Raw genomic sequence first — 13,908 nt, forward strand, 5'->3', positions numbered from 1 at the left:
AATATGAGAAGACTTGGGGAGACAGAAAGCAGAACACACCTTTTTTTTTTTTTGAAGATTAAAGTTGCAGTTCTTTCCCTCCCTTCCTGTTTTCCTCTGTCTCAGCCTTTTTTTTTTTTTTTTTTTTTTCTTTCTCCCTCCCCCATAATTTGAAATAGCAGCTGGGAGAAGTAGTGCTTGAATAGTATTACTCAAAGCGTGGTCCATTTATGATGATCATCAGTAGAATTAGATGGGATGTTTATTAAACATTCAGATTCCTGACCATTACTCCAAACCTACCAAATCAGAAAAATCTCCACGTTATGTGGATTTCTTTTTTTAACAGGTTTTTTTTTTTAAACGAGATTTTTTTTTTTTAAACAAGTACCTTATTTTATGCTCTTAAAGTTTACAAACAATTTGGGCTGTGTGCTTGAATTCAGGGAAGTAAAATCAAGCCCAATTAAAAAAAAATCTTTTCTCAATGCCTGAATACCTTATTTTTATAAGTAACTTATAAAAATCTCATTTTGAAAGATGCTATTTTGCCTATTATAAAATATGAAGGTTCATGGCTGGCACTTCTGTGGCAGTCCAGAAGCAATGGAATGCATGCTTCCTGGGTTGCCTTTCACAGCTACAGTGGATAAATTGATGCAGTAAAACAAAACCCCACAGAGAAAACCTCAGCATCTTCTTAAGTCTTCATTATGTACAACAGCAACTCCATGGCTCCTGCTTAACTGAGATCATATGTGATTTCATCAAGAAGATGCCCCATTTCTCTATCCCTAATGGAGAAAATGGGTTTTATATAGCATGTAAATCATACTCCCTCCTCTAAAATGATATTGATGTAACCAAATTTAGTACTGATCTCCTGCTTAATATGTTTTTAAAAGCAGCAAGGAAATTCAAATTTCAATGCCAAAATCAATTCCTGTCATTCCACAGAACTGTTAAAAGGTTTCATTCTAAAATCATATTTCTGTCTACCAAACCCCGACATTTGAGTTGATGAAATTGTTTACCCTTGATTTTTTTTAAAAATCAGTTTACTGAAATGTTTTGATGGATGCTGTATAATCATATCCTCTATTACCAGGTATCGTTCATGCTTCTTAAATTTGATTTTAATCCATTTTGCATATATAAACTATCAAATAAAAGCCAGTAATGCTGTGATTGAAATTCAGCCCCATATGCATCTGGGGGATAACTTTTTACTTCTTTCTACAGGTCCCCTGCTGACAAGTGCAAAACAAAGCACAACCGTGAAAAGTGGATTGGAGGTGAAAATACTTGATGGTAAGAAAGAAAATCACCAGAGTGGTCACAAATGTATCTCAGGGTGAGGTCAGGGGTGAAACAGGAAGAGAATGTTGAAGAGAAGGACACCACACATTTACTTAAATGACTATACATTTATTGTGACTATAAGAAGAACGGAAAATATTAATGATATGACAAGGAAAGAGAAGAATGATATAATTGAGCAGTGTGAGGTTCAAGGCGTGGTAGACAGAAAGGTCCCTAAAGATGTCCATGGTCTAAAACCCCCAAACTGGTAGTAAGTTACATAACATAGCAAAGGGGACTTTGCAGACTGAATTAATGTTAAGGGCCTTATAATAAGGAAACTTTTGTGTACTAGCTACATGGGTCCAATCTAATCACAATAGTTCTTAAAAGCAAAGAACTTTCTGCAGCTGGAAGTAGGAGAGATGAGGCAGGAAGGGAAGTTAGAGCAGTTCAAAGTATGAGAAGGACTCAACCCACTACTGCTGACTTTGAACATGAAGGGCCACAAACCAGGGAATGTGCAGGCCTCTCGAACAACCCCTGACCAACAGCTGGTGAGAAAACAGGGAACTCCATCCTACAACCACTTGAAATTGAATTCTGCCAGTATCCTAAATGAGCCTGTAAGCAGATTCTCCTCCAGAGCCTCTGGTCTGTCTGAGACCTGGATTTTGTTCTTGTGAGACCAAAGCAGAGAAGTAAGTCCAAGCACCCTGGCACTTCTGACCCACAGAACTGTGAGGTAATAAATGTGTGTCACTGTAAGCTGCTAAATTTGTGGTACTCTCATATGGCAGCAATAGAAATCCATAAGAAAAAGGCAATGGGGTTTTTGCAGGAGAGATGACAAACTCAAATCTAGAATGGACATGGGGAGAGAGGCAGTAATGGTAATGACTCTGGACTTGGATGAAATGGTGTTCAAATTCAGCTGTCACTTACTAGCTGAGTGGTCTTGTTACTTAGGAGACCACACCTTTATAACAGTTGATTTCCTCCTCTACAAACTGGAAATAACAACAGCATCTCCTGCACTAGCTCATAGTGAGGCTTAAATGAGATAATGGATGTATGAGCACTTAACAGTGCCTGGCATTGAAATGGCACTGAGGAAAGTGGCTTTTCCTAAAACATACAAAGCAGTCTCTTGTCCCTCAAATCCAAGGACAGGTGACAATGGACAGGCTTTACTTGAGAGGATTTGCAAAGTAGAATCATCAAGGGAAAAGCCAGGTTCCAGCCAAGGCCTGGAGATGGAGACATTGTGCTCAGAAAAGGGTCTGGAGCAAGTGGTGAGCCAAAAGTGACTCAGAGCAGCCATCTCACATTAAAATATGCATAAAGATCACCCAGGGACAGAGGATTCTGGACAGATGGCAGAGTAGGAAGCAGTGGGAATTTATCTCCCCACCCAGACAACAGTTGTACTGGCAGAATCTTTCTGATATAACTATTTTGGAACTCTGGAGTCTATCGAAGGCTTCAACTTTCAGGGGAAGGCTTGGATGATAAATTGTGTTTAATTTTGGTCAATTTCAGCTTTTAGCATGGTACCAGCTACCCATCTCCCACTCATTCCAGGAACCATGGGCAGTCTTAGTTGTTGTACCTCCCCCCCTGTTGTTGTAAGCCCTTCCCTCTCTGGTTGAAGTGACCTCCAGGTGATTTAAAGGAATGGCCCCCTTCACTGTTTCCTTCATTTTACTCTTTTTTCCCCTCTTGGGAGACAAACATTAAAGACTGGGACATTTTAAAACAACTGCACAAATCGAAATATTCAGAAGTGACATCTGCTGTGCATGTCCAGGGAAAGGTTCAGAAAAGACCTATGAAGACCTTAAGTTTAGACCACAGGCTGATCCTCAGCACAGAGACACCCTACAACAATGCAAAAAAGACAATAAATATAAACAAGAACAAAAAGTCCAGCAAACCCTGAGGGAGGGGAAGAATCTGATTTCCAGAGTTACCACATTATAATATATTATATATTATTATATTCAAACACCCAGTATTCATCCAAAAAATCAGAAAGCATATAAAGAAGCAGGAGAGTATGGTCCATTCAAAGGCAACAAATAAATCAACAAAAGCTGTCCCTGAAAAAGACCTAATGGCAGATATACTACACAAAGACTTTAAGACAACTGCCTTTGCTTAAGGAACAAAGGAAGATGTGGAGAAAATCAAGAAAACAAAGTATGAGCAAAATGGAAATTTCAATAAAGACATAGAAAACCTAAAAAAGAATTTAACAAGAAACTGTGGGGTTGAAAAGTACAATAACTGAAATAAAAATTTCACTACAGGGATTCAAAGACAGATTTGAATAGGCAGAGAAAGAATCAGCAAACTTGAAGATAGGGCAATGGAAATTATTATTTCTGAGGAACAGAAAAAAAAAGATTGAAAAAAAGTGAACAGAGTCAAAGGGACCTATGGGACACCAAGTGGACCAACATACTCACTGAGGAGTCCCAGAAGGAGAAGAGAGAGAAAAAGTAGATAGGATATTTGAAGAAATAATGGCTGAAAACATCCAAAATTTGAGGAAAGATATAAATATCCAAGAAGCTTAATGTGCTCCAAGTAAGATGAATTCAAAGAGACCCACACTGAGACATATTGTATGCAATTTTCAAAAGTCAAAGAGAGAATCTTGAAAGCAAGAGAGAAACAACTCATCACATACAAATGGTCATCAATAAGATTATCATGAGATTTCTCATCAGAAACTTTGGAGGCCATAGGTAGTGAGCTGATGTATTCAACGTGTTAAAAGAAAAAATGGTCAACCAAGAATCTATCTAGCAAAATGGTACTTCAAAAGTGAGGGCAAAATTAACACATCTTTGACGGGAGATGTATTACGGTCACAGGAGTTAGTTTCTGCAAAAATCCCCCAGTCAATAATGTGTTAAGACATTCCTAGCTAAATAAAAGCTGAAGGAATTTGTTACCACTAAACCTATCCTGAAAGAAATGATGAAGGTAGTTCTGCAGGGTGAAATGAAAGGCCACTAGAAAGTAAAACAAAGCTTTATGAAGAAATAAAAATCCCAATTATGGTAAATACATGGGTAATTATGAAAGCTAGTATTATTGGAATGTGGTTTGTAGCTCAACTTTTTGTTTTCTGCATGATTTAAAATACTAATACATTTTTAAAAAAGCAATTGTTAGCCTAAAATCTAATATTATTGTAATTTTGGCTTGTAATTTTGTTTTCTACATAATTTAGGAGACTAACACATTTTTAAAAATCATTAGTTTGTGTTTCTGGGCATATAATGTATCAAGATAAGAAAATCAATCAATATAATGCACCACATAAACAAAATGAAGGAAAAAACCCACATGATTATCTCAATTGATACAGAAAAAGCATTTGGCAAAATTCAACATTCTTTCATGATAAAAACACCCAACAAAACAGGAATAGAAGGAGGCTACCTCAAGATAATAAAAACCATCTGTGAAAAATCCACAGCAAACATCTGACTGAATGGTGAAAGACTGAAAGCAAAAAATGTCCACTTTCACCACTTCTATTCAACTAGTACTGGAATGCTAGCGAGTTTAATTAGTCAAGGAAAAGAAATAAAAGGCACCGAATTGCAAAGGAAGAAGTAAAATTACCTCTATTCACAGATTATTTGATTTATATATAGAAAACTCTAAAGATTCCACAAAAAAGCTATTAAAGCTAATAAATGAATTCAGCAAAGTAGCAGGATACAAAGTTAGCACATAAAAATCAGTTGCATATCGATACACTAACAATGAACAATCTGAAAAACAAATGACAAAAATAACTCCATTTATAATAGCATCAAAAATAATAAAATACTTAGGAATTAACTTAACCACTGAGGTGAAAGTCTTTTACGATGAAAACTATAAAGCATTGTTGAAAGAAATTTTAAAAGATACAAAAAAATGGAAACACATCCAATGTTAATGGATTGGAAAACTTTATATTGTTAGATTGTCAAAACTACTCAGAGATCTACAGATTCAATGCAATCCATATCAAAATCCCATTGACATTTTTTGCAGAAATATAAAACTCATCCTAAAATTCACACGGAATCTCAAGGGACCCTAAATAGCCAAAAAAATCTTGAAAAAGTACAAAACTGTAGGGCTCATACTTCCTTATCTCACAACCTACTGCAAAGCTGCAGTAATCAAAAGAGTGTGGTACTGCCATAATGGCAACCACAGAGATCAGTGGAATGGAATGGAATGGAATGGAGTGGAATGGAATGGAATGGAATAGAACAGAATAGAGAGCCCAGAAATAAACCCTTGCATATACGGCCAAATGATCTTTGACAGAGCTGCCAAGATCAGTCAATGGGAAAGGACAGTCTTTTCAACAAATGATTCTGGGAAAAGTGGATATCCACATACAAAAGAATGGAGTTGGACACTTATCTAATACCATATAAAAAATTAATTTGAAATGGATCAAAGACTTCAGTGTAAGACCTAAAACTATATAACAGAAGAAAACATAGGCAAAATCTTCATGACTTTGGATATGGAAAAGTTTTCTTGGATATGACACTAACAGCACAGGCAACCAAAGAAAAAATAGACAAATTGGACTTCGTGAAAAATTTAAAAATTTGTGTAACAAAGTTGATATCAATAGAGTAAAAAGGGAACTCAAAGAATGGGGTAAAATATTTGCAAATCAATTATCTGATAAGGGATTAGTATCCAGAATATATAGAGAACTCCTAAAATTCAACAACAAAAATATTTTATTCAAAACTGGGCAGGACTTCCCTGGTGGCGCAGTGGTTTAGAATCCGCCTGCCAATGCAGGGAACATGGGTTCGAGCCCTAGTCTGGGAAGATCCCACATGCTGCGGAACAATTAAGCCCCTGCGGCACAACTACTGAAGCCCGCGCGCCTAGAGCCCATGCTCCGCAACAAGAGAAGCCACCGCAGTGAGAACGCCATGTACCGCGAACGAAGAGTAGTCCCCGCTCACCACAACTAGAGAAAGCCCACGTGCAGCAACAAAGACCCGACGTGGCCAAAAATAAATAAAATAAATAAATTAGAAAAAAAATACTGGGCAAAGGACCTGAAAAGATATTTCTTCAAAGAAGATATACAAATGGCCAATAAGTACATGAAAAAATGGTCAAAATTACTGATCTTTAGGGAAATGCAAATCAAAACTACATTGAGATACCCTTACACCCATTAGTATGACTACGATCAAAAAAATAAAAATAAGTGTTGGTAAGAATGCAGTGAAATTGGAACCCTTATGTACTGTAGGTAGGAACATGCAATGGGTACAGCTGCTATGGAAAATGGTATGGCAGTTCCTCAAAAAATTATAAATAGAATTACTATATGATCCAGCAAGTGTAATTCTGGGTATATACCCAGAAGAACTAAAAGCAAGATCTTAAAGAGGTATTTGTACATTCATGTTTATAGCAGCATGATTCACAATAGGTAAAATGTGGAACGAATGGACAAGCAAAATATGGTATATGCATACACTGTAATATTCAGCATTAAAAAGGAAGGAAATTCTAACATACGATACAACATGGATGAACATTGAGGACATTATGTTAGTAAATAGGCCAGTCACAAAAAGAAATACTATACAATTCCACGTATATGAGTGAGATAGAGTTGTGAAAAGCATAGAGACAGAAAGTAGAATGGTGAGTGCCAGTGGCTAGGGGAGGGAGAAAAGAGGAATTATTGTTTAATGGATATAGTGTGTCAGTTTTGGAAGATGAAAAGAGCTATGGAGATGTATGGTGGTGATGGTTGCACAGCATTATAAAAGTATTTAATACACTTGAATTGTACACTTAAAAATGGCTAAGGTAGTACATTTTATGGTATATGTATCACAATAAAAAAAGTAGAAACAAAAGGATCACGTGGAGATCTGGGTACAAAGCAGATTCCGATTCAGCAGGTAGGGTGGGGCCCAAGATTCTGCGTTTCCTACAAGTTCTCGGGTGATGCAGGTGCTGCTGGTCCATGGACCACACTATGAGTAGCAAGGAATTAGAGCCCATGAGAGAAGAACGCTCACCATCTCCCATAACCCTGCTGGATGGTCATGAGAGATGAGGCGAATGAAAAGCAATGAGAAGGGTTTGCTGGGCTGGTGAAAGCCGGACTGAATGAGCAGACTCAGCTCAGCTGTGCAGGGAAGGCCTCCCCGGCTTTGTCCGTGCCGTTCCCGGTGCTGGGCGTGGCCCACTTAGACACAGCTGTGTGTGTCTGTGTATTGTCAGCACCTGCAGGCAGACAACTCCTCAAGCTTCGCTGTTTCCTCACGGTCTCTTTTAGAAAGCCCACACTAGTGAGAAAACTCAGGAAGCGGGTCCTGCGGAAAGATTAAACGCAGTCGTCCTTCTCCGTGCTCCAGAGTTGAGGTGGAGAGCAGAGCTGAGACAGGTAGGACGTTTTTCAACAATATTCTTTTCAAAAAGTAAGGTCTTGGCTGCGTATGACTTACGCGTCCCTTCCTTTTCAGTCATTTCATTTTTCAAGGTACTTTCGCATCTCTTGTTCTCACGGTTTTTTGTTATTAAACTCTAAAGGTGTTCACGTGCAGTACCTAGGTGTGGTGTTTTGCATTCTCATCTGAAATGAAATGTTGGTGTCCCTGCAGTCTTAGAACACAAGGTAGTGAATCTTTTCTCCTCCTTCTGTTGTCTTTTACATAAGGACGCGCCGTGCTCGTTACAGCCTCAGAGTAATCAAGTTCTGCAGGCCTCTTATGGCCTCCAGCCTGAGTAGTCAGGAGAGTGGACTGACTTCCTGTGAAGGTTCCTGGCTAGTGCCTATGCTTAAAAGATTGGCTGTGAGGGATTAAGCTTTTTTTTTTCTTGGATTAATTTTAGTTTTTTTTTCTTTTTCTTTTTTTGCTGGGTGTAAAATGTATTGAACTCTTATTATAGTAAATATTTTATGTAAACTATTCTCATGTTCCTGTAAAGCAGGGCAAAGTGATAGTAAAAGTACAAGTAGGCAAGGTATATATTAACATTTTAATGTATTCATTACTGTCGATGTTTTTGTTGTGAGTTTCAAGTCTGACTGATACAGTTACTGACTGAACTTTATGATCTAATCCTCCGGGATGCAATGCCTCAGTGAATTTATTAACTTTTTTGGGTTTAAGTGATTTAATGAAAAATGAATTTTTAAGGAAAATGATGGCAGGTAATAAATATGAGCTACTTCCCACCTGCTTCTGATATACAACCCAATGGTAGTTCTATTCAGTTAAGCAAAAGATAGATCACTTTAGCCATACCAGAAATAACCTTCCCTGAACTTTGTGAATGGCAATCGGAGAAAGTAGCCCAAGGTCCCTTGAAGTTCCTCACAAAGATTTTGTATAAAGTGAGATTTTAAAAGTGGGAGGGACTTGGATATTTAAAAAAAGAGACAGTTATTAATATGAAGGGGTTAGACTGCAAGAAATTTCCGGATTAACTAGTGCTTAGTCAAAGTGAAAATTAAGAATTTTGACTCTTGATGATGCTACTGCTTAAAAGGAAGGTTTGGCACATTTCTTTTTTATGTCCAGGGGTTCATTGCCTTGGACACTTCACTTGTGTAATTTGGGGCAGCCAAGTCTTTGAAACACAATGGCTGAGAAAAGAGTTCAGCTGTCTTTACCTGATACGAGTTATGTCAAGATGTATTCAGTCAACTACCAAATATTTCAGTGCTTATTGTATCTCAGGCACTCAACTAATCACTACTGAAGCAATGGTGAACAAATCGCCCACGCCCTCTATGGTTATAGTTCTGTTTGGGGAGGTGGATGATAAACATATACGGACGTGAATATTGATAGGGATAAATGCCATGAAAGAAATAGAGGGGGGTGATAGGGAATAATGGAGGAGAGAAGCTCTTCTTGCTAAGAGCTAGGAGGGCACTGAGATGGTGAACGCAGTGCGGGGCTGGAGTTCTCAGAGACCCCTCTCCGGCCCTGCCTCCATCTCTTACTCTGGGCACCCACTTAGAAGAGATTGCCAGCAGAATAAAAAAACAGAGTTTTAGGATCTCCCCAAGGTGGCAGTTATTGAGCCAGTGACACCTTCACACAGTGGGTCTCAAACTTGGTTGAACTTCGCAATCACATAGGGAGTTTGAAAAATAACTGATAACTGATTCCCACCCCCAAAGCCTCTGCTATAATTGGCATGGCAGGCTGCCTGGAGAGTTCGAAAAGCTCCCCAGGTGATGCTCCTGTAAAGCATGATTGTGGAACTCTTCAGGCAGAGGTTCTCAAGCACTCAGGTGCATCAGCATCACCTGGAGGGCTTATTAAACCACAGATTTCTGGACCCACCCCCAGATTTCTGATTCAGTGGGTCTGGGGTGGAGCTCAAGAATTTAACTTTCTAGCAAGCTCCCAGGTGATGCTGCTGCTCGTCCAAGTACTACATTTTGAGAGCTCTTCCTATAATGCATATGATCAGGTTACTTGCTGGAAGAGTGGCATCTAGCTGAGTAAAATTAAAATCCTGACTCTCATCACAGTGTGCTTCCTCCTCACCCCTCTCGCCTTGGAGAGAAACACAGTACAATCCCCACCTCTATTTTCAAAATATTAATTTTACTTCCTGTTCTTCCACCATTCTTTGCGACATAAGAAAGTGGAGAACAAAGACTGTTCCCCCAGTGTGAGACCATTTTGCCTTTTGTGTCTTAGTACCCAGCAGTTAGTTTAGTCAGAATTTAATTGGCCAGGTAGAAATCAGGTAATTTTGTAGCAGAGTTTATTAAATTCCTCTCCTGGTGTTCCCTACCACTTTCCTTTGCAACTTTTCCATCTCAGGTGATATTATAAAATATCTAGGCTTCATGCTACCCTTGGAAATCTCAGCCAGGTAATCCTCCCTAAGTGGTGTTTTCTGTGAACTTGTTAACGTATGACTTAAATAGTGATGAATGGTAGAGACTTACATAAAGAGGAAGAAACCAGCTATGAGGACTGAAAAGCCTGTGGGGGAAGAAATTAGGCTTGAAACCTTTTGGAGATGGGAAAATGATTTAAAAGTTCTATTTGAGAACTCTGTTCCAGGTGATATCCCAGCTCAAGGAAAATAATCAACTTCTAGTCTCCTTACCTGAGATCTGGGGATGCATGTAGCCAGCATCAAGTACCTGGATCCAGGGGCTCACACAGTCTCTCACCACCCCTAGACTTGGCTTTTTTTGTGTTGTCTTCAGTCGCCCATTAGACTCTTCCACAGGGGTGGCAAAGATGGTGCCCACCAGCCTCTGCCTTTATTCTACCAGTTACATCCCAGGGGAAAGCAGGTGCCTTCGTCTCAGTGACTCCAGCAAAATTCTCAAGGCTGAGCCAGATGGCACCCTCTGTTCCTTAACTAGTCACTGTATGCTGTTGACATGGAGAGCATCCTGACTGAGATGAGGACTAAGGTTGCCCCTAAAGTAGAGACGAAGGGAGAGCAAAAGGCATTCAAGGCTGGCATAGGGGGAGAGGAAAAGAAAGAGTGTAACACATGGCGAATATTCATGATACTTAACAACCTCGATAGCATGGGAACTGTCCAATGGGAACAAAGGTCTGTGGGGTTCTGGGGGACCCAGCAGAGAGAGTTGCTGGATCAGGGGATATCCTGGGGCTCTCAGGGGTAGGGATAGGAGAAGCTAGGAATGACAGCAATTTACCAGCCACTATGCAAGTATTTCAATCTTTTACCAACCAGTGTTGCTGTTATTGTGTATAACACCAAATACCAACTCTGGTACCTAGTCAAAATAAGAGTCCATGCTGTAGGGCAGAAAGAACCCAAGAACACTCTCAGAAATCCTTTTGACTAACTGTGCAGTAAAAGTACCTTGAACTTGGAGACCACTTATTTTTTACTTTTAAAGTTCATTCGCATATTAAGTGTGTTTTTAAAAGTGAGTGAGTGAACAAACATTACCTGAGTGCAAGTAGCCAGCAGTGGGCTACTGAATGTGTAGAAGAAATTCAAGTCTCACATTCATCCAAATTTTGTATTCTATTCTTTACTATGTATTTACTCTCCTTACTGAAATAATATTTTAAGTGTTACACTAGGAAGAATGTAGTTTTATACTTGTAGGTTATTGACAAGATGTTTTTATTGAATCTACCCATTTGTGACAATTGAGTCCAATTAGAGCAAATTAAACATCACCCAACACAACAGGTTCAGACAATTTTCTTCTGTGTCTTGGTGCCACGTCTTTCAAGAGTCCAGAATCGTGTAATTATATAAGTAGAGATGATGACTGTATTTTTTATTGTATTATAAACTTCAGTAAGTTTGAGTTTCAAAAACTCATCACCGAAGAGCAGTGTTCCCAAGTAATACTCACAGGTGATCAAGCACATTTTCAGGCTCCAGTGGCCATTCTAAACACATTTTCAAGGGGTACTTGTATTATTGGTAGATTGAAAGGTCTCTGTTGTGGTCAACCTCTTTGATCACCTCTGGGAAATACTCATCAACGGAATTTTTGGGTGAAGAAAAATGGTGAATGGTAGAAGCCTTATTTTACCACGAATGCTATAATTTTATATAACTAATTTACATAAAGGAATTGGATTTTATGGTAAGAACACACATCAGACTAGTTTGTGGGCATCAGAAAAGTCCCAAGTGGCCACTCTGATGGATGCTTTTAGTTCTGTCACTGCCGCTGATTTGAGTTTAATCTGTTTTCATGGAAGTGGTTTGTCTAATACGGGTTGACGCTATGACCATTGACTTTCTTGAATTCCAAAGTACATTTTCCAATCAGTCGCTGCAAATTAATATTTTGAGTCTTTGAGCTTGTTCTTCCTTATACATACACATACACTCGAAAGAAAAACAAAATAAAAAACAGACTGGCACGGAAAAGCAGTATTTTGCCTGTTGTGTAAGGATTTGAGTAAGGTTTGTGAGGCTTTGTAAGGCAATGTATTGGAGTGATTTTTATTCATAACTTTGTAAGAAATGACACATTTATTTCACTAAACCAGTATTCAACTCCTCTGAGTGCCTAGTTTGCCTGGCTAGTGGGAAATTTAGTTTTAATCATTATTGGGGTTCCTTGTCCCTTAGAGCTATCTAAAGGTCCCAGAAGCTTATATTTTCCACTTTGAGACCCTGTGGGTACCAAAGTTTTTCTGTATGAATATTTGTCCCTTTATCTTCTTCACCCCACTGCAAAGAATCTCTTGCATTTCGTGGGGGAATCTTCCTCCTCTTCTTATCTCTATCCTCTCTTTCCCGCTGGCTCAGTTAACATAATCACCTTCAACATTTCCTTTTTTTTGCGGGGGGTGGGGACAAAAGTGAGCTGCTATTGTCACTCGCCAACACATATACTCCTGAGGTAAAGGAATAAAAATGTCAGACTTCTTAAATGGGCAGGAGTTAATGCAGAAAGAGCAAAATCAAATTAATAACTTTCAAAAATTATTCTGAGTATAAAAATTCAAAATTCTTTTTCCCCTGAATATTCTTGCAAAATCAAACCTCTGAATAGCTGTGCTGCGTGTTTTGGTTAGCTTTATGTAGCCTTAGGATTCCAAATTATTCCCCAGGGCACATGTATTATAGCTGGAGAAATAGGGACATAAATTCTCATTTGATTCTTCAAAAGCATATGTGTTGGTAGCCATTATCTCCCTTTCACAGGTGAGAAAACTGAGGCTCAAATAATTTGGGACCTATGCTAGGTTAGTGATTGATTCATTCAGCAGATTCTTTGAGTATTATGTGCCAGACACTGTTCTAGCTACTAGGGATACATTTGTGAAGTAGAATGACCAGCTCTCTTCTCGTGGGGAGCTTCTATTACAGTTGGGAGGGTAGAAAACAGGGGAAAAGCAAGCAGTGAATAAATAATTTCATATTATGGTAATATGAATAGTTAAGAATTATTGAGTTGTCAGTTTTTGCGAGTCCCAGGTATAAATGCTTAACGTGTATTATCATCTAATCCTTAAAAAAAAAAAATCCTTTGCAGTAGGGAACGTTTTACTGTTTTAGATGAGGAAACTAAGGGAGGCCCAGAGAGGTTAAGTGACTTGTACTTAATAAACAATGGATTCAATCCCATGACTATATCATGCTGAAAGTAAAAGAGGTCATGGGGTGGGAGTGGGGTGGCGGGGGGATGCAGGGGGGTCCTTTCATAAGGTTGTGACTGGCCTCTCTGGAGTTACATGTGAGCTGAAAGCTGAAATGAACGGTGAAGATAGCAATGAAAACATTTGAGAGGAGTGTTCCTGTGCAAAGCCCCTGGGGTAGGATGGGACCAGTTGAGAGGTCCATGTCCATTGGAGCCCTAAATTCAGTGATCTCTCTGCCTTATAAAGAGGAAATCACTAACTGTGGGGCCTCTAGCAAATCAAAAACGAAGCCTTTGTTCCAAAAGGACAGCAATGGCTAACAGAGGTTTTTAACCTGCTTTCTGAGCACTCAGTAGGTGTTAAGATTTCCTCAACAGCCTCATTCAATTCTCAGTTTAGGTGGCTAGCTGAGGACACCAGGGGTATCCAGAAGTTCACATTTTCTCTCAGTCATCGCTTTCATAAACATGGGCCAATTTTT

At 39.0% G+C, this 13,908-nt stretch overlaps 1 long non-coding RNA gene across 2 annotated transcripts in view; it reads left to right on the plus strand.

The window, feature by feature from the left end:
• LOC308624133 overlaps positions 1 to 13,908 on the plus strand; it is an 864,944-nt gene that overhangs the window by 616,762 nt on the left and 234,274 nt on the right. For both annotated transcript variants that reach the window (XR_014016930.1, XR_014016931.1), the window contains 2 exons: positions 1,222 to 1,290; positions 7,631 to 7,738. This is a non-coding gene — a long non-coding RNA (uncharacterized lncRNA). The remainder of the gene's footprint in view (positions 1 to 1,221; positions 1,291 to 7,630; positions 7,739 to 13,908) is intronic.

This window comes from Mesoplodon bidens, assembly GCF_964165515.1.
Source record: "Mesoplodon bidens genome assembly, chromosome: 10".
NCBI lineage: Eukaryota > Metazoa > Chordata > Mammalia > Artiodactyla > Ziphiidae > Mesoplodon > Mesoplodon bidens.